This window comes from Pseudophryne corroboree, unplaced genomic scaffold (assembly GCF_028390025.1).
Source record: "Pseudophryne corroboree isolate aPseCor3 unplaced genomic scaffold, aPseCor3.hap2 scaffold_714, whole genome shotgun sequence".
NCBI classification, from domain to species: Eukaryota; Metazoa; Chordata; class Amphibia; order Anura; family Myobatrachidae; genus Pseudophryne; species Pseudophryne corroboree.
In genome coordinates, this window is record NW_026970297.1 from 235,482 (window position 1) to 262,884 (window position 27,403).

The 27,403-nt window shown below is 40.3% G+C and overlaps 4 non-coding genes across 4 annotated transcripts; 2 read left to right on the top strand and 2 right to left on the bottom strand.

Moving 5' to 3' along the window:
• Positions 1 to 6,350: 6,350 nt before the first annotated feature.
• TRNAN-AUU (transfer RNA asparagine (anticodon AUU)) lies at positions 6,351 to 6,424 on the bottom strand. Its single transcript has one exon. It is a non-coding gene; the product is annotated as a tRNA-Asn (tRNA).
• A 1,094-nt stretch (positions 6,425 to 7,518) lies between these two features.
• On the bottom strand, positions 7,519 to 7,592 carry TRNAN-AUU (transfer RNA asparagine (anticodon AUU)). The gene has a single exon. It is a non-coding gene; the product is annotated as a tRNA-Asn (tRNA).
• A 17,490-nt stretch (positions 7,593 to 25,082) lies between these two features.
• Positions 25,083 to 25,156, top strand: TRNAN-AUU (transfer RNA asparagine (anticodon AUU)). Its single transcript has one exon. It is a non-coding gene; the product is annotated as a tRNA-Asn (tRNA).
• A 1,094-nt stretch (positions 25,157 to 26,250) lies between these two features.
• On the top strand, positions 26,251 to 26,324 carry TRNAN-AUU (transfer RNA asparagine (anticodon AUU)). Its single transcript has one exon. It is a non-coding gene; the product is annotated as a tRNA-Asn (tRNA).
• The last annotated feature ends 1,079 nt before the right edge of the window (positions 26,325 to 27,403 follow it).

Genomic DNA, 27,403 nt, shown 5'->3' on the forward strand with positions numbered 1-27,403 from the left:
TTACCTGTGTGCTAATTAGATATCACCTTGTTTTCACATTAAACAGACTTCCACATGAGAAAGCAGCAAGGATGCAGTGGCGTTAATGTTTCCTGGTGTCAACCTGTATTATTTCAGTAGACATTGAAATGAGGATACATCTTGCTGCCTTTCCAATGAAGCAAGTTTAATTTAGTAATAGGTGAAAAACCATCCCTACAAAGGTGTTAATCAGAGACTTGGCTTTGTGGACACTTTTCAGAGAACAAATTTGTTAGCATAAAAATAAAGCCAGAAAATGAAGAGCTGTTTAATCACGCAATTTGATTTTTTTGCCAGCATATTTCTTTTTCTCTGCAACCCACTGCTAAATTGTGCTTCCTAGATGTTTTTATAAAATCACTGAATCAAATCTAACTCTGATTACATCAGAGAAGGCCAGGTACCCTACACCATAACAGGGGGTATGAAATTTGACTTGTCTACTTAAAGATCACCAAAATCTGATAACAAGGTCAATTACGTCCCTGGGTGGGATTGAACCACCAACCTTTTGGTTAATAGCCGTACATACTAACTGATTGCGCCACAGAGACACTTTGCAAAAGTACATACTGACAAATGCTAATAAGCATTCATCTAAAACGTTTCCTAGAAAAACTTAAAAAAGTCAATAATCTGGAGAGTTTTTGTAAGATGTTTCTTCCATCAACCAACGAAGAAACACATTGGTACTTTCCCATGATGAGTGAGTGCTTCAGGATCTCTTGCACTTACATGTGCAGCAGAGTACAGCAATGGAAGCATGCTGGGCCCATAACCCAGAGGTAGGCAGGTTGAAACTATCCTCTGCTATATGCATTTTTTTGTTTGTTAATTAAAGTAATCCAAAACTGGGATTGATATTTTGGCTCTTTTATTTTTACTTAAAGTACAATAACTTTTACCATTTTAATTTGTTTTAATAGTATATTGACAGTATTGTTTTCTTTCAAAAATCCACTTAATTTTCTTTACCCTATTATTAAAATGGTAATTGACAAAAACAAACTACATTGTCACCAGAAGAGCAATACAAAATGTACAAGTGATATATTAAAATCATATTTCCAGCTTGAATTTCAATGATGCATTGTGGCAACGATTTTGTGAGAAACATCTTCACCCTTAAATAAAGATTTTCTTAATTCCTTACCTGTGTGCTAATTAGATATCACCTTGTTTTCATATAAAACAGACTTCCACATGAGAAAGCAGCAAGGATGCAGTTTCGTTAATGTTTCCTGGTGTCAACTTGTATTATTTTAGTAGACATTGAAATGAGGATGCATCTTGCTGCCTTTCCAATGAAGCAAGTTTAATTTAGTAATAGGTGAAAAACCATCCTTACAAAGGTGTTAATCAGAGACTTGGCTTTGTGGACACTTTTCAGAGAACAAATTTGTTAGCATAAAAATAAAGCCAGAAAATGAAGAGCTGTTTAATCACTCAATTGGATTTTTCTGCCAGCATATTTTTTTTCTCTGCAACCCACTGCTAAATTGTGCTTCCTAGCTGTTTTTATAAAATCACTGAATCAAATCTAACTCTGATTACATCAGAGAAGGCCAGGTACCCTACACCATAACAGGGGGTTTGAAATTTTGACTTGTCTACTTAAAGATCACCAAAATCTGATAACAAGGTCAATTAGGTCCCTGGATGGGATTGAACCACCAACCTTATGGTTAATAGCCGTACATACTAACTGATTGCGCCACAGAGACACTTTGCGAAAGTCCATACTGACAAAGGCTAATAAGCATTCATCTAAAACGTTTCCTAGAAAAACTTTAAAAAGTCAATAATCTGGAGAGTTTTTGTAAGATGTTTCTTCCATCAACCAACGAAGAAACACATTGGTACTTTCCCATGATGAGTGAGTGCTTCAGGATCTCTTGAACTTACATGTGCAGCAGAGTACTGCAATGGAAGCATGCTGGGCCCATAACCCAGAGGTAGGCAGATTGAAACTATCCTCTGCTATATGCATTTTTTTTTTGTTAATTAAAGTAATCCAAAACTGGGATTGATATTTTGTCTCTTTTATTTTTACTTAAAGTACAATAACTTTTACCATTTTAATTTGTTTTAATAGTATATTGACAGTATTGTTTTCTTTCAAAAATCCACTTAATTTTCTTTACCCTATTATTAAAATGGTAATTGACAAAAACAAACTACATTGTCACCAGAAGAGCAATACAAAATGTACAAGTGATATATTAAAATCATATTTCCAGCTTGAATTTCAATGATGCATTGTGGCAACGATTTTGTGAGAAACATCTTCACCCTTAAATAAAGATTTTCTTAATTCCTTACCTGTGTGCTAATTAGATATCACCTTGTTTTCATATAAAACAGACTTCCACATGAGAAAGCAGCAAGGATGCAGTTTCGTTAATGTTTCCTGGTGTCAACTTGTATTATTTTAGTAGACATTGAAATGAGGATGCATCTTGCTGCCTTTCCAATGAAGCAAGTTTAATTTAGTAATAGGTGAAAAACCATCCTTACAAAGGTGTTAATCAGAGACTTGGCTTTGTGGACACTTTTCAGAGAACAAATTTGTTAGCATAAAAATAAAGCCAGAAAATGAAGAGCTGTTTAATCACTCAATTGGATTTTTCTGCCAGCATATTTTTTTTCTCTGCAACCCACTGCTAAATTGTGCTTCCTAGCTGTTTTTATAAAATCACTGAATCAAATCTAACTCTGATTACATCAGAGAAGGCCAGGTACCCTACACCATAACAGGGGGTTTGAAATTTTGACTTGTCTACTTAAAGATCACCAAAATCTGATAACAAGGTCAATTAGGTCCCTGGATGGGATTGAACCACCAACCTTATGGTTAATAGCCGTACATACTAACTGATTGCGCCACAGAGACACTTTGCGAAAGTCCATACTGACAAAGGCTAATAAGCATTCATCTAAAACGTTTCCTAGAAAAACTTTAAAAAGTCAATAATCTGGAGAGTTTTTGTAAGATGTTTCTTCCATCAACCAACGAAGAAACACATTGGTACTTTCCCATGATGAGTGAGTGCTTCAGGATCTCTTGAACTTACATGTGCAGCAGAGTACTGCAATGGAAGCATGCTGGGCCCATAACCCAGAGGTAGGCAGATTGAAACTATCCTCTGCTATATGCATTTTTTTTTTGTTAATTAAAGTAATCCAAAACTGGGATTGATATTTTGTCTCTTTTATTTTTACTTAAAGTACAATAACTTTTACCATTTTAATTTGTTTTAATAGTATATTGACAGTATTGTTTTCTTTCAAAAATCCACTTCATTTTCTTTACCCTATTATTAAAATGGTAATTGACAAAAACAAACTACATTGTCACCAGAAGAGCAATACAAAATGTACAAGTGATATATTAAAATCATCTTTCCAGCTTGAATTTCAACGATGCATTGGGTCAACAATTTTGTGAGAAACATCTTCACCCTTAAATAAAGATTTTCTTAATTCCTTACCTGTGTGCTAATTAGATATCACCTTGTTTTCACATTAAACAGACTTCCACATGAGAAAGCAGCAAGGATGCAGTGGCGTTAATGTTTCCTGGTGTCAACCTGTATTATTTCAGTAGACATTGAAATGAGGATACATCTTGCTGCCTTTCCAATGAAGCAAGTTTAATTTAGTAATAGGTGAAAAACCATCCCTACAAAGGTGTTAATCAGAGACTTGGCTTTGTGGACACTTTTCAGAGAACAAATTTGTTAGCATAAAAATAAAGCCAGAAAATGAAGAGCTGTTTAATCACGCAATTTGATTTTTTTGCCAGCATATTTCTTTTTCTCTGCAACCCACTGCTAAATTGTGCTTCCTAGATGTTTTTATAAAATCACTGAATCAAATCTAACTCTGATTACATCAGAGAAGGCCAGGTACCCTACACCATAACAGGGGGTATGAAATTTGACTTGTCTACTTAAAGATCACCAAAATCTGATAACAAGGTCAATTACGTCCCTGGGTGGGATTGAACCACCAACCTTTTGGTTAATAGCCGTACACACTAACTGATTGCGCCACAGAGACACTTTGCAAAACTACATACTGACAAATGCTAATAAGCATTCATCTAAAACGTTTCCTAGAAAAACTTTAAAAAGTCAATAATCTGGAGAGTTTTTGTAAGATGTTTCTTCTATCAACCAACGAAGAAACACATTGGTACTTTCCCATGATGAGTGAGTGCTTCAGGATCTCTTGCACTTACATGTGCAGCAGAGTACAGCAATGGAAGCATGCTGGGCCCATTACCCAGAGGTAGGCAGATTGAAACTATCCTCTGCTATATGCATTTTTTTGTTTGTTAATTAAAGTAATCCAAAACTGGGATTGATATTTTGGCTCTTTTATTTTTACTTAAAGTACAATAACTTTTACCATTTTAATTTGTTTTAATAGTATATTGACAGTATTGTTTTCTTTCAAAAATCCACTTAATTTTCTTTACCCTATTATTAAAATGGTAATTGACAAAAACAAACTACATTGTCACCAGAAGAGCAATACAAAATGTACAAGTGATATATTAAAATCATCTTTCCAGCTTGAATTTCAATGATGCATTGGGGCAACGATTTTGTGAGAAACATCTTCACCCTTAAATAAAGATTTTCTTAATTCCTTACCTGTGTGCTAATTAGATATCACCTTGTTTTCACATTAAACAGACTTCCACATGAGAAAGCAGCAAGGATGCAGTGGCGTTAATGTTTCCTGGTGTCAACCTGTATTATTTCAGTAGACATTGAAATGAGGATGCATCTTGCTGCCTTTCCAATGAAGCAAGTTTAATTTAGTAATAGGTGAAAAACCATCCTTACAAAGGTGTTAATCAGAGACTTGGCTTTGTGGACACTTTTCAGAGAACAAATTTGTTAGCATAAAAATAAAGCCAGAAAATAAAGAGCTGTTTAATCACTCAATTGGATTTTTCTGCCAGCATATTTTTTTTCTCTGCAACCCACTGCTAAATTGTGCTTCCTAGCTGTTTTTATAAAATCACTGAATCAAATCTAACTCTGATTACATCAGAGAAGGCCAGGTACCCTACACCATAACAGGGGGTTTGAAATTTTGACTTGTCTACTTAAAGATCACCAAAATCTGATAACAAGGTCAATTAGGTCCCTGGGTGGGATTGAACCACCAACCTTTTGGTTAATAGCCGTACACACTAACTGATTGCGCCACAGAGACACTTTGCAAAAAGTCCATACTGACAAAGGCTAATAAGCATTCATCTAAAACGTTTCCTAGAAAAACTTTAAAAAGTCAATAATCTGGAGAGTTTTTGTAAGATGTTTCTTCCATCAACCAACGAAGAAACACATTGGTACTTTCCCATGATGAGTGAGTGCTTCAGGATCTCTTGAACTTACATGTGCAGCAGAGTACTGCAATGGAAGCATGCTGGGCTCATAACCGAGAGGTAGGCAGATTGAAACTATCCTCTGCTATATGCATTTTTTTTTTGTTAATTAAAGTAATCCAAAACTGGGATTGATATTTTGTCTCTTTTATTTTTACTTAAAGTACAATAACTTTTACCATTTTAATTTGTTTTAATAGTATATTGACAGTATTGTTTTCTTTCAAAAATCCACTTCATTTTCTTTACCCTATTATTAAAATGGTAATTGACAAAAACAAACTACATTGTCACCAGAAGAGCAATACAAAATGTACAAGTGATATATTAAAATCATCTTTCCAGCTTGAATTTCAATGTTGCATTGGGTCAACATTTTTGTGAGAAACATCTTCACCCTTAAATAAAGATTTTCTTAATTCCTTACCTGTGTGCTAATTAGATATCACCTTGTTTTCACATTAAACAGACTTCCACATGAGAAAGCAGCAAGGATGCAGTGGCGTTAATGTTTCCTGGTGTCAACTTGTATTATTTCAGTAGACATTGAAATGAGGATGCATCTTGCTGCCTTTCCAATGAAGCAAGTTTAATTTAGTAATAGGTGAAAAACCATCCTTACAAAGGTGTTAATCAGAGACTTGGCTTTGTGGACACTTTTCAGAGAACAAATTTGTTAGCATAAAAATAAAGCCAGAAAATGAAGAGCTGTTTAATCACTCGATTGGATTTTTCTGCCAGCATATTTTTTTTCTCTGCAACCCACTGCTAAATTGTGCTTCCTAGCTGTTTTTTATAAAATCACTGAATCAAATCTAACTCTGATTACATCAGAGAAGGCCATGTACCCTACACCATAAGAGGAGGTTTGAAATTTTGACTTGTCTCCTTAAATATCACCAAAATCTGATCACAAGGTTAATTACGTCCCTGGGTGGGATTGAACCACCAACATTTTGGTTAATAGCCAAACACACTAACCGATTGCGCCACAGAGACACTTTGCAAAAGTCCATACTGACAAAGGCTAATAAGCATTCATCTAAAACGTTTCCTAGAAAAACTTTAAAAAGTCAATAATCTGGAGAGTTTTTGTAAGATGTTTCTTCCATCAACCAACGAAGAAACACATTGGTACTTTCCCATGATGAGTGAGTGCTTCAGGATCTCTTGCACTTACATGTGCAGCAGAGTACTGCAATGGAAGCATGCTGGGCCCATAACCCAGAGGTAGGCAGATTGAAACTATCCTCTGCTATATGCATTTTTTTTGTTAATTAAAGTAATCCAAAACTGGGATTGATATTTTGTCTCTTTTATTTTTACTTAAAGTACAATAACTTTTACCATTTTAATTTGTTTTAATAGTATATTGACAGTATTGTTTTCTTTCAAAAATCCACTTCATTTTCTTTACCCTATTATTAAAATGGTAATTGACAAAAACAAACTACATTGTCACCAGAAGAGCAATACAAAATGTACAAGTGATATATTAAAATCATCTTTCCAGCTTGAATTTCAATGTTGCATTGGGTCAACATTTTTGTGAGAAACATCTTCACCCTTAAATAAAGATTTTCTTAATTCCTTACCTGTGTGCTAATTAGATATCACCTTGTTTTCACATTAAACAGACTTCCACATGAGAAAGCAGCAAGGATGCAGTGGCGTTAATGTTTCCTGGTGTCAACTTGTATTATTTCAGTAGACATTGAAATGAGGATGCATCTTGCTGCCTTTCCAATGAAGCAAGTTTAATTTAGTAATAGGTGAAAAACCATCCTTACAAAGGTGTTAATCAGAGACTTGGCTTTGTGGACACTTTTCAGAGAACAAATTTGTTAGCATAAAAATAAAGCCAGAAAATGAAGAGCTGTTTAATCACTCGATTGGATTTTTCTGCCAGCATATTTTTTTTCTCTGCAACCCACTGCTAAATTGTGCTTCCTAGCTGTTTTTTATAAAATCACTGAATCAAATCTAACTCTGATTACATCAGAGAAGGCCATGTACCCTACACCATAAGAGGAGGTTTGAAATTTTGACTTGTCTCCTTAAATATCACCAAAATCTGATCACAAGGTTAATTACGTCCCTGGGTGGGATTGAACCACCAACATTTTGGTTAATAGCCAAACACACTAACCGATTGCGCCACAGAGACACTTTGCAAAAGTCCATACTGACAAAGGCTAATAAGCATTCATCTAAAACGTTTCCTAGAAAAACTTTAAAAAGTCAATAATCTGGAGAGTTTTTGTAAGATGTTTCTTCCATCAACCAACGAAGAAACACATTGGTACTTTCCCATGATGAGTGAGTGCTTCAGGATCTCTTGCACTTACATGTGCAGCCAGTGGGGACGAATTGATAATCTGTGAGGAGGGGGATGTACACGGTGATATATCGGAGGGTGAAGATGAGGTGGACATCTTGCCTCTGTAGAGCCAGTTTGTGCAAGGAGAGATTAATTGCTTCTTTTTTGGGGGGGGTCCAAACCAACCCGTCATATCAGTCACAGTCGTGTGGCAGACCCTGTCACTGAAATGATGGGTTGGTTAAAGTGTGCATGTCCTGTTTTGTTTATACAACATAAGGGTGGGTGGGAGGGCCCAAGGACAATTCCATCTTGCACCTCTTTTTTCTTTTCTTTTTCTTTGCATCATGTGCTGATTGGGGAGGGTTTTTTGGAAGGGACATCCTGCGTGACACTGCAGTGCCACTCCTAGATGGGCCCGGTGTTTGTGTCGGCCACTAGGGTCGCTAATCTTACTCACACAGTCAGCTACCTCATTGCGCCTCTTTTTTTCTTTGCGTCATGTGCTGTTTGGGGAGGGTTTTTTGGAAGGGACATCCTGCGTGACACTGCAGTGCCACTCCTAGATGGGCCCGGTGTTTGTGTCGGCCACTAGGGTCGCTAATCTTACTCACACAGCTACCTCATTGCGCCTCTTTTTTTCTTTGCGTCATGTGCTGTTTGGGGAGGGTTTTTTGGAAGGGCCATCCTGCGTGACACTGCAGTGCCACTCCTAGATGGGCCCGGTGTTTGTGTCGGCCACTAGGGTCGCTAATCTTACTCACACAGCTACCTCATTGCGCCTCTTTTTTTCTTTGCGTCATGTGCTGTTTGGGGAGGGTTTTTTGGAAGGGACATCCTGCGTGACACTGCAGTGCCACTCCTAGATGGGCCCGGTGTTTGTGTCGGCCACTAGGGTCGCTTATCTTACTCACACAGCGACCTCGGTGCAAATTTTAGGACTAAAAATAATATTGTGAGGTATTCAGAATAGACTGAAAATGAGTGTAAATTATGGTTTTTGAGGTTAATAATACTTTGGGATCAAAATGACCCCCAAATTCTATGATTTAAGCTGTTTTTTAGTGTTTTTTGAAAAAAACACCCGAATCCAAAACACACCCGAATCCGACAAAAAAAATTCGGTGAGGTTTTGCCAAAACGCGTTCGAACCCAAAACACGGCCGCGGAACCGAACCCAAAACCAAAACACAAAACCCGAAAAATTTCAGGCGCTCATCTCTACTATTTACCCTTGCATAGAAAGGTATAATCTAAGCTAGAGAATTCTATTTGGAGCTCACCTTGTACTTTGTGAAGAAATAATCAGCTTTGTGGCTGAGCAGATATATGGAGTGTGTGGCTGCACACTGCATAGATCTGCTGAGTTGCAATGCTAATAATTTTTTTTTTGCAAAGTACCAATAGCTTCATTGTGAAGGTGGAAAGAAGGGTGTTACGGCATGGAATGTACAAACTGCGAGACCCTGCTGGTAGCGCCTTTGTCTATTTAGTAGGAAGGGCACGTAACAGCCGGGGGGCAATGGAGGAAGCCCCTTTAGGGCTGGAGCCCGGCGGCAACTGACTCCGTTGACTGCCAGAGCAGTTCCGCCCCTGGACTAGAGGAATGGTCAAGAACATGGCAACATTTAATGCCAAAAAATGCAAAATCATACACGTCTCAAAAATGCAAAGGCTAACTATAATATTAAGGGCATTATAATGGCAAGAGGAAAGCTATCTAAGTATTACTATTTCAGGTGAGCAATGTAACAAAGCAATAGGAAAGGCAAGTCAGATGCTTGTTTGCATAGGTTAAAGAACCAGTAGCAGAAAAAAGTAATACAGGTTGAGTATCCCATATCCAAATATTCCGAAATATGGAATATTCCGAAATACGGACTTTTTTGAGTGAGACTGAGATAGTGAAACCTTTGTGTTTTGATGGCTCAGTGTACACAAACTTTGTTTAATACTCAAAGTTATTAAAAATATTGTATTAAATGAACTTCAGACTGTGTGTATAAGGTGTATATGAAACATAAATGAATTCTGTGAATGTACACACACTTTGTTTAATGCACAAAGTTATAAAAAATATTGGCTAAAATGACCTTCAGGCTGTGTGTATAAGGTGTATATGAAACATAAATGCCTTCTGTGCTTAGATTTAGGTCCCATCACCATAATATCTCGTTATGGTATGCAATTATTCCAAAATACAGAAAAATCCGATATCCAAAATTCCTCTGGTCCCAAGCATTTTGGATAAGGGATACTCAACCTGTAATGCCACTGTATAGGTCCTTGGTACAGCCACATTTAGAATCCTGTGTTCAGTTCCAGAAGCCATATCTCCAGAAGGCTGTAAATACATTAGGGCAACTAAAATTGTGCATGGCCTACATCACAAAACTTACCTGGAAATACTAAAAAATGTTGATGTGTATAGTTTGGAGAAGGGAAGAGGGAACATACAGTAATAGAAACATTTAAATATATAGGGAGGAATGTAATAGGGTGTGAGAATCAGAAAGTGAGAGATTTTGTGTTTTTTCCTGTTGTTTTTTTTTTTGTTTGTTTGATTGTTTGTTTTTAAAGTGGCAATCCTTTACATGGCAAAACCAGGTTGATATTTGCCATGTAAAGGATTGCCACCGTGGGCATGTGTAGAAGGGGCACTGCTACTGTTGGCATTATGTGTGTAAACTGCACTGATATGGTGGTTATGTGTATAAAGGGCACTGCGACTGTGGGTATTATTATTATTATTATTATTACATGCGGTGTAATGACAATAAGATAGTGCTACTGTGTGGCGTATTTTGATTTGGGGTGCTATTGTGTGGCCATGCCCCTTCCTTGTGATACCACACCTTCTTTTTTTAAGGAGCGCACTGTCCCTTTATTAAGTATTGGAGAGAGGGCCCAAATTAATAGTTTGCAGGGAGGCGCCAAATACCCTAGCACTGGCCCTTTGGTAGGGGACAGGATTTGCTTCTGCTTGTGCACATATGTTATGATTGCCAGCCAACAGCACTGGTTTTGCCTATAACACTAACTATAAATATTTTGAATTGGTCCTGGACCACCAATCCAAGGCACCCCTGCAAGTGTCCTGAGGCACCCCAGGGTGCAGTTTGAGAACCACTGGTCTAGTGAGTACCCAGGATAATTATTGTAGCTGGTCTGCGGGTAACAGCTCTCAGATCCACTTCTAGAAAAAATGCAGCAATGTAATTTGAGTGATAAACTGCAGAGATGAACCCTTTCTGTGACTGCTGCACAGGGATCACACAAACTCTATTCATAGGGCTGACTTCACTTAGGGGAGATGTTCTCACCCCGCAAAGAAGTGCGAGTATATACCGCACTTACGGTACCATTGGATTTACAGATATTTTCTTGCAATACACTATGGGGGTCATTCTGAGTTGATTGCTCACTAGCAGTTTTTAGCAGCCATGCAAACGCATTGTCGCTGCCCACTGGAGAGTGTATATTCACTTTGGAGAAGTGCGAATACTTGAGTAGCAGAGCGCCTGCAAAATCGTTTCAAAATAAGACCAGCACTGTAGTTACACTTCGTGTGCGTTGATTCTAACAACCGAGGGACGGCTTTTGATGTCACACACCCATCCAGCGAATGCCCAGCCACGTCTGCATTTCTTCTGCCACGCCTGCATTTTTCCAAGCACTCCCTGAAAACGGTCAGTTGACACCCAGAAACGCCCTCTTTCTGTCAATCTCCTTGTGGCCTGTTCTGTGATTGGAATAATCGCTAGAACTAGTGCAAAACCACAATGGACTTTGTACCCGTACGATGCGCATGCACATTACGGAGCATGCGCATGCACAGATTAGCCATTTTTTTTCAACTGATTGCTACGCAGCGAACAACGGCAGCAAGCGATCAACTCGGAATGACCCCCTATATACATAGAAACATGGATTTTTACTGCAGGAATTATGGTTAGTTTAGGGGTATCGGTTAGGGTCAACAGAGGTGTAGCTAGGGGTCCAAGCGCCCCTGGCAAAGTAAGGGACTGGCGCCCCCCCTTTCGATAAAGCATTGCAGTCCATTGGCGGTTACCATGTTGGAGCCACAGCAACTGACCCCCTCCCCCACACGCTGCCCTACATCATCGGCTGGGATTCACTGTTGGTGTGAAGCCACTGGGAACATTCTGGTAGCATTAGCAGCAGTCTGTGTCATAGATAGGGAAGGCAGAAGGTTAACTAGCTAATAGCAGTCTGTTGGCAGCAGAGGCTGGGCGGGGGGCTGAGAATGAGCCAACGCTGATCAGTGTCCAGTCTGCTCAGACAAAAATATTTTGTGATCAGGGCTGGTTCTAGACCAAAGGAGCCAATGGCAAAAATTTCCTTTGGCACCCCCCCCCCCCCCCCACACACACACACACACATACACACACACACACACACACACACACACACACACACACACACACACACCAAAAAAGAACATATCCCAGTTTAACATAACGCTATGTGGTGCAAGGTGTGGAGCTGGTCACTTGTATCAGACCTTTGACATTTGCCTTTTCACCCATATTGCATACTTTTTCTTGCAGGTTGTGTCTTAATTCAAGAAGTGTTCTAAGTAGAGATGAGCGGGTTCGGTTTCTTTGAATCCGAACCCGCACGAACTTCACTTTTTTTTCACGGGTCCGAGCGACTCGGATCTTCCCGCCTTGCTCGGTTAACCCGAGCGCGCCCGAACGTCATCATGACGCTGTCGGATTCTCGCGAGACTCGGATTCTATATAAGGAGCCGCGCGTCGCCGCCATTTTCACACGTGCATTGAGATTGATAGGGAGAGGACGTGGCTGGCGTCCTCTCCATTAGAATAGATTAGAAGAGAGAGAGAGAGAGAGAGATTGTGCAGACAGAGTTTACCACAGTGACCAGTGCAGTTGTTGTTAAGTTAACTTTTATTTAATATATCCGTTCTCTGCTATATCCGTTCTCTGCCTGAAAAAAACGATACACAGCAGTCACACAGTGTGACTCAGTCTGTGTGCACTCAGCTCAGCCCAGTGTGCTGCACATCAATGTATAAAAGCTTATAATAATTGTGGGGGAGACTGGGGAGCACTGCAGGTTGTTATAGCAGGAGCCAGGAGTACATAATATTATATTAATTTAAAATTAAACAGTGCACACTTTTGCTGCAGGAGTGCCACTGCCAGTGTGACTAGTGGTGACCAGTGCCTGACCACCAGTATAGTAGTATATTGTTGTATACTATCTCTTTATCAACCAGTCTATATTAGCAGCAGACACAGTACAGTGCGGTAGTTCACGGCTGTGGCTACCTCTGTGTCGGCAGTCGGCACTCGGCAGGCAGTCCGTCCATCCATAATTGTATAATTATATACCACCTAACCGTGGTATTTTTTTTTCTTTCTTTATACCGTCGTCATAGTCATACTAGTTGTTACGAGTATACTACTATCTCTTTATCAACCAGTGTACAGTGCGGTAGTTCACGGCTGTGGCTACCTCTGTGTCGGCAGTCGGCAGGCAGTCCGTCCATCCATAATTGTATTATTATAATATATACCACCTAACCGTGGTTTTTTTTTCATTCTTTATACCGTCATAGTGTCATACTAGTTGTTACGAGTATACTACTATCTCTTTATCAACCAGTGTACAGTGCGGTAGTTCACGGCTGTGGCTACCTCTGTGTCGGCAGTCGGCAGGCAGTCCGTCCATCCATAATTGTATTATAATATATACCACCTAACCGTGGTTTTTTTTTCATTCTTTATACCGTCATAGTGTCATACTAGTTGTTACGAGTATACTACTATCTCTTTATCAACCAGTGTACAGTGCGGTAGTTCACGGCTGTGGCTACCTCTGTGTCGGCAGTCGGCAGGCAGTCCGTCCATCCATAATTGTATTATAATATATACCACCTAACCGTGGTTTTTTTTTCATTCTTTATACCGTCATAGTCAGTCATACTAGTTGTTACGAGTATACTACTATCTCTTTATCAACCAGTGTACAGTGCGGTAGTTCACGGCTGTGGCTACCTCTGTGTCGGCACTCGGCAGGCAGTCCGTCCATCCATAATTGTATTATAATATATACCACCTAACCGTGGTTTTTTTTTCATTCTTTATACCGTCATAGTGTCATACTAGTTGTTACGAGTATACTACTATCTCTTTATCAACCAGTGTACAGTGCGGTAGTTCACGGCTGTGGCTACCTCTGTGTCGGCAGTCGGCAGGCAGTCCGTCCATCCATAATTGTATTATAATATATACCACCTAACCGTGGTTTTTTTTTCATTCTTTATACCGTCATAGTGTCATACTAGTTGTTACGAGTATACTACTATCTCTTTATCAACCAGTGTACAGTGCGGTAGTTCACGGCTGTGGCTACCTCTGTGTCGGCAGTCGGCAGGCAGTCCGTCCATCCATAATTGTATTATAATATATACCACCTAACCGTGGTTTTTTTTTCATTCTTTATACCGTCATAGTCAGTCATACTAGTTGTTACGAGTATACTACTATCTCTTTATCAACCAGTGTACAGTGCGGTAGTTCACGGCTGTGGCTACCTCTGTGTCGGAACTCGGCAGGCAGTCCGTCCATCCATAATTGTATTACAATATAAACCACCTAACCGTGGTTTTTTTTTCATTCTTTATACCGTCATAGTCAGTCATACTAGTTGTTACGAGTATACTACTATCTCTTTATCAACCAGTGTACAGTGCGGTAGTTCACGGCTGTGGCTACCTCTGTGTCGGAACTCGGCAGGCAGTCAATCCATCCATAATTGTATTACAATATATACCACCTAACCGTGGTTTTTTTTTCATTCTTTATACCGTCATAGTCAGTCATACTAGTTGTTACGAGTATACTACTATCTCTTTATCAACCAGTGTACAGTGCGGTAGTTCACGGCTGTGGCTACCTCTGTGTCGGAACTCGGCAGGCAGTCCGTCCATCCATAATTGTATTATTATAATATATACCACCTAACCGTGGTTTTTTTTTCATTCTTTATACCGTCATAGTGTCATACTAGTTGTTACGAGTATACTACTATCTCTTTATCAACCAGTGTACAGTGCGGTAGTTCACGGCTGTGGCTACCTCTGTGTCGGCAGTCGGCAGGCAGTCCGTCCATCCATAATTGTATTATAATATATACCACCTAACCGTGGTTTTTTTTTCATTCTTTATACCGTCATAGTCAGTCATACTAGTTGTTACGAGTATACTACTATCTCTTTATCAACCAGTGTACAGTGCGGTAGTTCACGGCTGTGGCTACCTCTGTGTCGGCACACGGCAGGCAGTCCGTCCATCCATAATTGTATTACAATATATACCACCTAACCGTGGTTTTTTTATACCACCTAACCGTGGCAGTCCGTCCATAATTGTATACTAGTATCCAATCCATCCATCTCCATTGTTTACCTGAGGTGCCTTTTAGTTCTGCCTATAAAATATGGAGAACAAAAAAGTTGAGGTTCCAAAATTAGGGAAAGATCAAGATCCACTTCCACCTCGTGCTGAAGCTGCTGCCACTAGTCATGGCCGAGACGATGAAATGCCAGCAACGTCGTCTGCCAAGGCCGATGCCCAATGTCATAGTACAGAGCATGTCAAATCCAAAACACCAAATATCAGAAAAAAAAGGACTCCAAAACCTAAAATAAAATTGTCGGAGGAGAAGCGTAAACTTGCCAATATGCCATTTACCACACGGAGTGGCAAGGAACGGCTGAGGCCCTGGCCTATGTTCATGGCTAGTGGTTCAGCTTCACATGAGGATGGAAGCACTCAGCCTCTCGCTAGAAAACTGAAAAGACTCAAGCTGGCAAAAGCACCGCAAAGAACTGTGCGTTCTTTGAAATCCCAAATCCACAAGGAGAGTCCAATTGTGTCGTTTGCGATGCCTGACCTTCCCAACACTGGACGTGAAGAGCATGCGCCTTCCACTATTTGCATGCCCCCTGCAAGTGCTGGAAGGAGCACCCGCAGTCCAGTTCCTGATAGTCAGATTGAAGATGTCAGTGTTGAAGTACACCAGGATGAGGAGGATATGGGTGTTGCTGGCGCTGGGGAGGAAATTGACCAGAAGGATTCTGATGGTGAGGTGGTTTGTTTAAGTCAGGCACCCGGGGAGACACCTGTTGTCCGTGGGAGGAAAGCCAGAAAATGAAGAGCTGTTTAATCACGCAATTTGATTTTTTTGCCAGCATATTTCTTTTTCTCTGCAACCCACTGCTAAATTGTGCTTCCTAGCTGTTTTTATAAAATCACTGAATCAAATCTAACTCTGATTAAGTAGACAAGTCAAAATTTCAAACCCCCTGTTATGGTGTAGGGTACCTGGCCTTCTCTGATGTAATCAGAGTTAGATTTGATTCAGTGATTTTATAAAAAACATCTAGGAAGCACAATTTAGCAGTGGGTTGCAGAGAAAAAGAAATATGCTGGCAAAAAAATCAAATTGCGTGATTAAACAGCTCTTCATTTTCTGGCTTTATTTTTATGCTAACAAATTTGTTCTCTGAAAAGTGTCCACAAAGCCAAGTCTCTGATTAACACCTTTGTAGGGATGGTTTTTCACCTATTACTAAATTAAACTTGCTTCATTGGAAAGGCAGCAAGATGTATCCTCATTTCAATGTCTACTGAAATAATACAGGTTGACACCAGGAAACATTAACGCCACTGCATCCTTGCTGCTTTCTCATGTGGAAGTCTGTTTAATGTGAAAACAAGGTGATATCTAATTAGCACACAGGTAAGGAATTAAGAAAATCTTTATTTAAGGGTGAAGATGTTTCTCACAAAATTGTTGACCCAATGCATCATTGAAATTCAAGCTGGAAAGATGATTTTAATATATCACTTGTACATTTTGTATTGCTCTTCTGGTGACAATGTAGTTTGTTTTTGTCAATTACCATTTTAATAATAGGGTAAAGAAAATGAAGTTGATTTTTGAAAGAAAACAATACTGTCAATATACTATTAAAACAAATTAAAATGGTAAAAGTTATTGTACTTTAAGTAAAAATAAAAGAGACAAAATATCAATCCCAGTTTTGGATTACTTTAATTAACAAAAAAAATGCATATAGCAGAGGATAGTTTCAATCTGCCTACCTCTGGGTTATGGGCCCAGCATGCTTCCATTGCAGTACTCTGGGGGCATGCAAATAGTGGAAGGCGCATGCTCTTCACGTCCAGTGTTGGGAAGGTCAGGCATCGCAAACGACACAATTGGACTCTCCTTGTGGATTTGGGATTTCAAAGAACGCACAGTTCTTTGCGGTGCTTTTGCCAGCTTGAGTCTTTTCAGTTTTCTAGCGAGAGGCTGAGTGCTTCCATCCTCATGTGAAGCTGAACCACTAGCCATGAACATAGGCCAGGGCCTCAGCCGTTCCTTGCCACTCCGTGTGGTAAATGGCATATTGGCAAGTTTACGCTTCTCCTCCGACAATTTTATTTTAGGTTTTGGAGTCCTTTTTTTTCTGATATTTGGTGTTTTGGATTTGACATGCTCTGTACTATGACATTGGGCATCGGCCTTGGCAGACGACGTTGCTGGCATTTCATCGTCTCGGCCATGACTAGTGGCAGCAGCTTCAGCACGAGGTGGAAGTGGATCTTGATCTTTCCCTAATTTTGGAACCTCAACTTTTTTGTTCTCCATATTTTATAGGCAGAACTAAAAGGCACCTCAGGTAAACAATGGAGATGGATGGATTGGATACTAGTATACAATTATGGACGGACTGCCACGGTTAGGTGGTATAAAAAAACCACGGTTAGGTGGTATATATTGTAATACAATTATGGATGGACGGACTGCCTGCCGTGTGCCGACACAGAGGTAGCCACAGCCGTGAACTACCGCACTGTACACTGGTTGATAAAGAGATAGTAGTATACTCGTAACAACTAGTATGACTGACTATGACGGTATAAAGAATGAAAAAAAAACCACGGTTAGGTGGTATATATTATAATACAATTATGGATGGACGGACTGCCTGCAGACTGCCGACACAGAGGTAGCCACAGCCGTGAACTACCGCACTGTACACTGGTTGATAAAGAGATAGTAGTATACTCGTAACAACTAGTATGACACTATGACGGTATAAAGAATGAAAAAAAAAACCACGGTTAGGTGGTATATATTATAATAATACAATTATGGATGGACGGACTGCCTGCCGAGTTCCGACACAGAGGTAGCCACAGCCGTGAACTACCGCACTGTACACTGGTTGATAAAGAGATAGTAGTATACTCGTAACAACTAGTATGACTGACTATGACGGTATAAAGAATGAAAAAAAAACCACGGTTAGGTGGTATATATTGTAATACAATTATGGATGGATTGACTGCCTGCCGAGTTCCGACACAGAGGTAGCCACAGCCGTGAACTACCGCACTGTACACTGGTTGATAAAGAGATAGTAGTATACTCGTAACAACTAGTATGACTGACTATGACGGTATAAAGAATGAAAAAAAAACCACGGTTAGGTGGTTTATATTGTAATACAATTATGGATGGACGGACTGCCTGCCGAGTTCCGACACAGAGGTAGCCACAGCCGTGAACTACCGCACTGTACACTGGTTGATAAAGAGATAGTAGTATACTCGTAACAACTAGTATGACTGACTATGACGGTATAAAGAATGAAAAAAAAACCACGGTTAGGTGGTATATATTATAATACAATTATGGATGGACGGACTGCCTGCCGACTGCCGACACAGAGGTAGCCACAGCCGTGAACTACCGCACTGTACACTGGTTGATAAAGAGATAGTAGTATACTCGTAACAACTAGTATGACACTATGACGGTATAAAGAATGAAAAAAAAACCACGGTTAGGTGGTATATATTATAATACAATTATGGATGGACGGACTGCCTGCCGACTGCCGACACAGAGGTAGCCACAGCCGTGAACTACCGCACTGTACACTGGTTGATAAAGAGATAGTAGTATACTCGTAACAACTAGTATGACACTATGACGGTATAAAGAATGAAAAAAAAACCACGGTTAGGTGGTATATATTATAATACAATTATGGATGGACGGACTGCCTGCCGAGTGCCGACACAGAGGTAGCCACAGCCGTGAACTACCGCACTGTACACTGGTTGATAAAGAGATAGTAGTATACTCGTAACAACTAGTATGACTGACTATGACGGTATAAAGAATGAAAAAAAAACCACGGTTAGGTGGTATATATTATAATACAATTATGGATGGACGGACTGCCTGCCGACTGCCGACACAGAGGTAGCCACAGCCGTGAACTACCGCACTGTACACTGGTTGATAAAGAGATAGTAGTATACTCGTAACAACTAGTATGACACTATGACGGTATAAAGAATGAAAAAAAAACCACGGTTAGGTGGTATATATTATAATACAATTATGGATGGACGGACTGCCTGCCGACTGCCGACACAGAGGTAGCCACAGCCGTGAACTACCGCACTGTACACTGGTTGATAAAGAGATAGTAGTATACTCGTAACAACTAGTATGACACTATGACGGTATAAAGAATGAAAAAAAAACCACGGTTAGGTGGTATATATTATAATAATACAATTATGGATGGACGGACTGCCTGCCGACTGCCGACACAGAGGTAGCCACAGCCGTGAACTACCGCACTGTACACTGGTTGATAAAGAGATAGTAGTATACTCGTAACAACTAGTATGACTATGACGACGGTATAAAGAAAGAAAAAAAAATACCACGGTTAGGTGGTATATAATTATACAATTATGGATGGACGGACTGCCTGCCGAGTGCCGACTGCCGACACAGAGGTAGCCACAGCCGTGAACTACCGCACTGTACTGTGTCTGCTGCTAATATAGACTGGTTGATAAAGAGATAGTATACAACAATATACTACTATACTGGTGGTCAGGCACTGGTCACCACTAGTCACACTGGCAGTGGCACTCCTGCAGCAAAAGTGTGCACTGTTTAATTTTAAATTAATATAATATTATGTACTCCTGGCTCCTGCTATAACAACCTGCAGTGCTCCCCAGTCTCCCCCACAATTATTATAAGCTTTTATACATTGATGTGCAGCACACTGGGCTGAGCTGAGTGCACACAGACTGAGTCACACTGTGTGACTGCTGTGTATCGTTTTTTTCAGGCAGAGAACGGATATAGCAGAGAACGGATATATTAAATAAAAGTTAACTTAACAACAACTGCACTGGTCACTGTGGTAAACTCTGTCTGCACAATCTCTCTCTCTCTCTCTCTCTTCTAATCTATTCTAATGGAGAGGACGCCAGCCACGTCCTCTCCCTATCAATCTCAATGCACGTGTGAAAATGGCGGCGACGCGCGGCTCCTTATATAGAATCCGAGTCTCGCGAGAATCCGACAGCGTCATGATGACGTTCGGGCGCGCTCGGGTTAACCGAGCAAGGCGGGAAGATCCGAGTCGCTCGGACCCGTGAAAAAAAAGTGAAGTTCGTACGGGTTCGGATTCAAAGAAACCGAACCCGCTCATCTCTACTTAGAACACTTCTTGAATTAAGACACAACCTGCAAGAAAAAGTATGCAATATGGGTGAAAAGGCAAATGTCAAAGGTCTGATACAAGTGACCAGCTCCACACCTTGCACCACATAGCGTTATGTTAAACTGGGATATGTTCTTTTTTGGTGTGTGTGTGTGTGTGTGTGTGTGTGTGTATGTGTGTGTGTGTGTGGGGGGGGGGGGGGTGCCAAAGGAAATTTTTGCCATTGGCTCCTTTGGTCTAGAACCAGCCCTGATCACAAAATATTTTTGTCTGAGCAGACTGGACACTGATCAGCGTTGGCTCATTCTCAGCCCCCCGCCCAGCCTCTGCTGCCAACAGACTGCTATTAGCTAGTTAACCTTCTGCCTTCCCTATCTATGACACAGACTGCTGCTAATGCTACCAGAATGTTCCCAGTGGCTTCACACCAACAGTGAATCCCAGCCGATGATGTAGGGCAGCGTGTGGGGGAGGGGGTCAGTTGCTGTGGCTCCAACATGGTAACCGCCAATGGACTGCAATGCTTTATCGAAAGGGGGGGCGCCAGTCCCTTACTTTGCCAGGGGCGCTTGGACCCCTAGCTACACCTCTGTTGACCCTAACCGATACCCCTAAACTAACCATAATTCCTGCAGTAAAAATCCATGTTTCTATGTATATAGGGGGTCATTCCGAGTTGATCGCTTGCTGCCGTTGTTCGCTGCGTAGCAATCAGTTGAAAAAAAATGGCTAATCTGTGCATGCGCATGCTCCGTAATGTGCATGCGCATCGTACGGGTACAAAGTCCATTGTGGTTTTGCACTAGTTCTAGCGATTATTCCAATCACAGAACAGGCCACAAGGAGATTGACAGAAAGAGGGCGTTTCTGGGTGTCAACTGACCGTTTTCAGGGAGTGCTTGGAAAAATGCAGGCGTGGCAGAAGAAATGCAGACGTGGCTGGGCATTCGCTGGATGGGTGTGTGACATCAAAAGCCGTCCCTCGGTTGTTAGAATCAACGCACACGAAGTGTAACTACAGTGCTGGTCTTATTTTGAAACGATTTTGCAGGCGCTCTGCTACTCAAGTATTCGCACTTCTCCAAAGTGAATATACACTCTCCAGTGGGCAGCGACAATGCGTTTGCATGGCTGCTAAAAACTGCTAGCGAGCAATCAACTCAGAATGACCCCCATAGTGTATTGCAAGAAAATATCTGTAAATCCAATGGTACCGTAAGTGCGGTATATACTCGCACTTCTTTGCGGGGTGAGAACATCTCCCCTAAGTGAAGTCAGCCCTATGAATAGAGTTTGTGTGATCCCTGTGCAGCAGTCACAGAAAGGGTTCATCTCTGCAGTTTATCACTCAAATTACATTGCTGCATTTTTTCTAGAAGTGGATCTGAGAGCTGTTACCCGCAGACCAGCTACAATAATTATCCTGGGTACTCACTAGACCAGTGGTTCTCAAACTGCACCCTGGGGTGCCTCAGGACACTTGCAGGGGTGCCTTGGATTGGTGGTCCAGGACCAATTCAAAATATTTATAGTTAGTGTTATAGGCAAAACCAGTGCTGTTGGCTGGCAATCATAACATATGTGCACAAGCAGAAGCAAATCCTGTCCCCTACCAAAGGGCCAGTGCTAGGGTATTTGGCGCCTCCCTGCAAACTATTAATTTGGGCCCTCTCTCCAATACTTAATAAAGGGACAGTGCGCTCCTTAAAAAAAGAAGGTGTGGTATCACAAGGAAGGGGCATGGCCACACAATAGCACCCCAAATCAAAATACGCCACACAGTAGCACTATCTTATTGTCATTACACCGCATGTAATAATAATAATAATAATAATACCCACAGTCGCAGTGCCCTTTATACACATAACCACCATATCAGTGCAGTTTACACACATAATGCCAACAGTAGCAGTGCCCCTTCTACACATGCCCACGGTGGCAATCCTTTACATGGCAAATATCAACCTGGTTTTGCCATGTAAAGGATTGCCACTTTAAAAACAAACAATCAAACAAACAAAAAAAAAAACAACAGGAAAAAACACAAAATCTCTCACTTTCTGATTCTCACACCCTATTACATTCCTCCCTATATATTTAAATGTTTCTATTACTGTATGTTCCCTCTTCCCTTCTCCAAACTATACACATCAACATTTTTTAGTATTTCCAGGTAAGTTTTGTGATGTAGGCCATGCACAATTTTAGTTGCCCTAATGTATTTACAGCCTTCTGGAGATATGGCTTCTGGAACTGAACACAGGATTCTAAATGTGGCTGTACCAAGGACCTATACAGTGGCATTACAGGTTGAGTATCCCTTATCCAAAATGCTTGGGACCAGAGGAATTTTGGATATCGGATTTTTCTGTATTTTGGAATAATTGCATACCATAACGAGATATTATGGTGATGGGACCTAAATCTAAGCACAGAAGGCATTTATGTTTCATATACACCTTATACACACAGCCTGAAGGTCATTTTAGCCAATATTTTTTATAACTTTGTGCATTAAACAAAGTGTGTGTACATTCACAGAATTCATTTATGTTTCATATACACCTTATACACACAGTCTGAAGTTCATTTAATACAATATTTTTAATAACTTTGAGTATTAAACAAAGTTTGTGTACACTGAGCCATCAAAACACAAAGGTTTCACTATCTCAGTCTCACTCAAAAAAGTCCGTATTTCGGAATATTCCATATTTCGGAATATTTGGATATGGGATACTCAACCTGTATTACTTTTTTCTGCTACTGGTTCTTTAACCTATGCAAACAAGCATCTGACTTGCCTTTCCTATTGCTTTGTTACATTGCTCACCTGAAATAGTAATACTTAGATAGCTTTCCTCTTGCCATTATAATGCCCTTAATATTATAGTTAGCCTTTGCATTTTTGAGACGTGTATGATTTTGCATTTTTTGGCATTAAATGTTGCCATGTTCTTGACCATTCCTCTAGTCCAGGGGCGGAACTGCTCTGGCAGTCAACGGAGTCAGTTGCCGCCGGGCTCCAGCCCTAAAGGGGCTTCCTCCATTGCCCCCCGGCTGTTACGTGCCCTTCCTACTAAATAGACAAAGGCGCTACCAGCAGGGTCTCGCAGTTTGTACATTCCATGCCGTAACACCCTTCTTTCCACCTTCACAATGAAGCTATTGGTACTTTGCAAAAAAAAAATTATTAGCATTGCAACTCAGCAGATCTATGCAGTGTGCAGCCACACACTCCATATATCTGCTCAGCCACAAAGCTGATTATTTCTTCACAAAGTACAAGGTGAGCTCCAAATAGAATTCTCTAGCTTAGATTATACCTTTCTATGCAAGGGTAAATAGTAGAGATGAGCGCCTGAAATTTTTCGGGTTTTGTGTTTTGGTTTTGGGTTCGGTTCCGCGGCCGTGTTTTGGGTTCGAACGCGTTTTGGCAAAACCTCACCGAATTTTTTTTGTCGGATTCGGGTGTGTTTTGGATTCGGGTGTTTTTTTCAAAAAACACTAAAAAACAGCTTAAATCATAGAATTTGGGGGTCATTTTGATCCCAAAGTATTATTAACCTCAAAAACCATAATTTACACTCATTTTCAGTCTATTCTGAATACCTCACACCTCACAATATTATTTTTAGTCCTAAAATTTGCACCGAGGTCGCTGTGTGAGTAAGATAAGCGACCCTAGTGGCCGACACAAACACCGGGCCCATCTAGGAGTGGCACTGCAGTGTCACGCAGGATGTCCCTTCCAAAAAACCCTCCCCAAACAGCACATGACGCAAAGAAAAAAAGAGGCGCAATGAGGTAGCTGTGTGAGTAAGATTAGCGACCCTAGTGGCCGACACAAACACCGGGCCCATCTAGGAGTGGCACTGCAGTGTCACGCAGGATGGCCCTTCCAAAAAACCCTCCCCAAACAGCACATGACGCAAAGAAAAAAAGAGGCGCAATGAGGTAGCTGTGTGAGTAAGATTAGCGACCCTAGTGGCCGACACAAACACCGGGCCCATCTAGGAGTGGCACTGCAGTGTCACGCAGGATGTCCCTTCCAAAAAACCCTCCCCAAACAGCACATGACGCAAAGAAAAAAAGAGGCGCAATGAGGTAGCTGACTGTGTGAGTAAGATTAGCGACCCTAGTGGCCGACACAAACACCGGGCCCATCTAGGAGTGGCACTGCAGTGTCACGCAGGATGTCCCTTCCAAAAAACCCTCCCCAATCAGCACATGATGCAAAGAAAAAGAAAAGAAAAAAGAGGTGCAAGATGGAATTGTCCTTGGGCCCTCCCACCCACCCTTATGTTGTATAAACAAAACAGGACATGCACACTTTAACCAACCCATCATTTCAGTGACAGGGTCTGCCACACGACTGTGACTGATATGACGGGTTGGTTTGGACCCCCCCCAAAAAAGAAGCAATTAATCTCTCCTTGCACAAACTGGCTCTACAGAGGCAAGATGTCCACCTCATCTTCACCCTCCGATATATCACCGTGTACATCCCCCTCCTCACAGATTATCAATTCGTCCCCACTGGCTGCACATGTAAGTGCAAGAGATCCTGAAGCACTCACTCATCATGGGAAAGTACCAATGTGTTTCTTCGTTGGTTGATGGAAGAAACATCTTACAAAAACTCTCCAGATTATTGACTTTTTAAAGTTTTTCTAGGAAACGTTTTAGATGAATGCTTATTAGCCTTTGTCAGTATGGACTTTTGCAAAGTGTCTCTGTGGCGCAATCGGTTAGTGTGTTTGGCTATTAACCAAAATGTTGGTGGTTCAATCCCACCCAGGGACGTAATTAACCTTGTGATCAGATTTTGGTGATATTTAAGGAGACAAGTCAAAATTTCAAACCTCCTCTTATGGTGTAGGGTACATGGCCTTCTCTGATGTAATCAGAGTTAGATTTGATTCAGTGATTTTATAAAAAACAGCTAGGAAGCACAATTTAGCAGTGGGTTGCAGAGAAAAAAAATATGCTGGCAGAAAAATCCAATCGAGTGATTAAACAGCTCTTCATTTTCTGGCTTTATTTTTATGCTAACAAATTTGTTCTCTGAAAAGTGTCCACAAAGCCAAGTCTCTGATTAACACCTTTGTAAGGATGGTTTTTCACCTATTACTAAATTAAACTTGCTTCATTGGAAAGGCAGCAAGATGCATCCTCATTTCAATGTCTACTGAAATAATACAAGTTGACACCAGGAAACATTAACGCCACTGCATCCTTGCTGCTTTCTCATGTGGAAGTCTGTTTAATGTGAAAACAAGGTGATATCTAATTAGCACACAGGTAAGGAATTAAGAAAATCTTTATTTAAGGGTGAAGATGTTTCTCACAAAAATGTTGACCCAATGCAACATTGAAATTCAAGCTGGAAAGATGATTTTAATATATCACTTGTACATTTTGTATTGCTCTTCTGGTGACAATGTAGTTTGTTTTTGTCAATTACCATTTTAATAATAGGGTAAAGAAAATGAAGTGGATTTTTGAAAGAAAACAATACTGTCAATATACTATTAAAACAAATTAAAATGGTAAAAGTTATTGTACTTTAAGTAAAAATAAAAGAGACAAAATATCAATCCCAGTTTTGGATTACTTTAATTAACAAAAAAAATGCATATAGCAGAGGATAGTTTCAATCTGCCTACCTCTGGGTTATGGGCCCAGCATGCTTCCATTGCAGTACTCTGCTGCACATGTAAGTGCAAGAGATCCTGAAGCACTCACTCATCATGGGAAAGTACCAATGTGTTTCTTCGTTGGTTGATGGAAGAAACATCTTACAAAAACTCTCCAGATTATTGACTTTTTAAAGTTTTTCTAGGAAACGTTTTAGATGAATGCTTATTAGCCTTTGTCAGTATGGACTTTTGCAAAGTGTCTCTGTGGCGCAATCGGTTAGTGTGTTTGGCTATTAACCAAAATGTTGGTGGTTCAATCCCACCCAGGGACGTAATTAACCTTGTGATCAGATTTTGGTGATATTTAAGGAGACAAGTCAAAATTTCAAACCTCCTCTTATGGTGTAGGGTACATGGCCTTCTCTGATGTAATCAGAGTTAGATTTGATTCAGTGATTTTATAAAAAACAGCTAGGAAGCACAATTTAGCAGTGGGTTGCAGAGAAAAAAAATATGCTGGCAGAAAAATCCAATCGAGTGATTAAACAGCTCTTCATTTTCTGGCTTTATTTTTATGCTAACAAATTTGTTCTCTGAAAAGTGTCCACAAAGCCAAGTCTCTGATTAACACCTTTGTAAGGATGGTTTTTCACCTATTACTAAATTAAACTTGCTTCATTGGAAAGGCAGCAAGATGCATCCTCATTTCAATGTCTACTGAAATAATACAAGTTGACACCAGGAAACATTAACGCCACTGCATCCTTGCTGCTTTCTCATGTGGAAGTCTGTTTAATGTGAAAACAAGGTGATATCTAATTAGCACACAGGTAAGGAATTAAGAAAATCTTTATTTAAGGGTGAAGATGTTTCTCACAAAAATGTTGACCCAATGCAACATTGAAATTCAAGCTGGAAAGATGATTTTAATATATCACTTGTACATTTTGTATTGCTCTTCTGGTGACAATGTAGTTTGTTTTTGTCAATTACCATTTTAATAATAGGGTAAAGAAAATGAAGTGGATTTTTGAAAGAAAACAATACTGTCAATATACTATTAAAACAAATTAAAATGGTAAAAGTTATTGTACTTTAAGTAAAAATAAAAGAGACAAAATATCAATCCCAGTTTTGGATTACTTTAATTAACAAAAAAAAAATGCATATAGCAGAGGATAGTTTCAATCTGCCTACCTCTCGGTTATGAGCCCAGCATGCTTCCATTGCAGTACTCTGCTGCACATGTAAGTTCAAGAGATCCTGAAGCACTCACTCATCATGGGAAAGTACCAATGTGTTTCTTCGTTGGTTGATGGAAGAAACATCTTACAAAAACTCTCCAGATTATTGACTTTTTAAAGTTTTTCTAGGAAACGTTTTAGATGAATGCTTATTAGCCTTTGTCAGT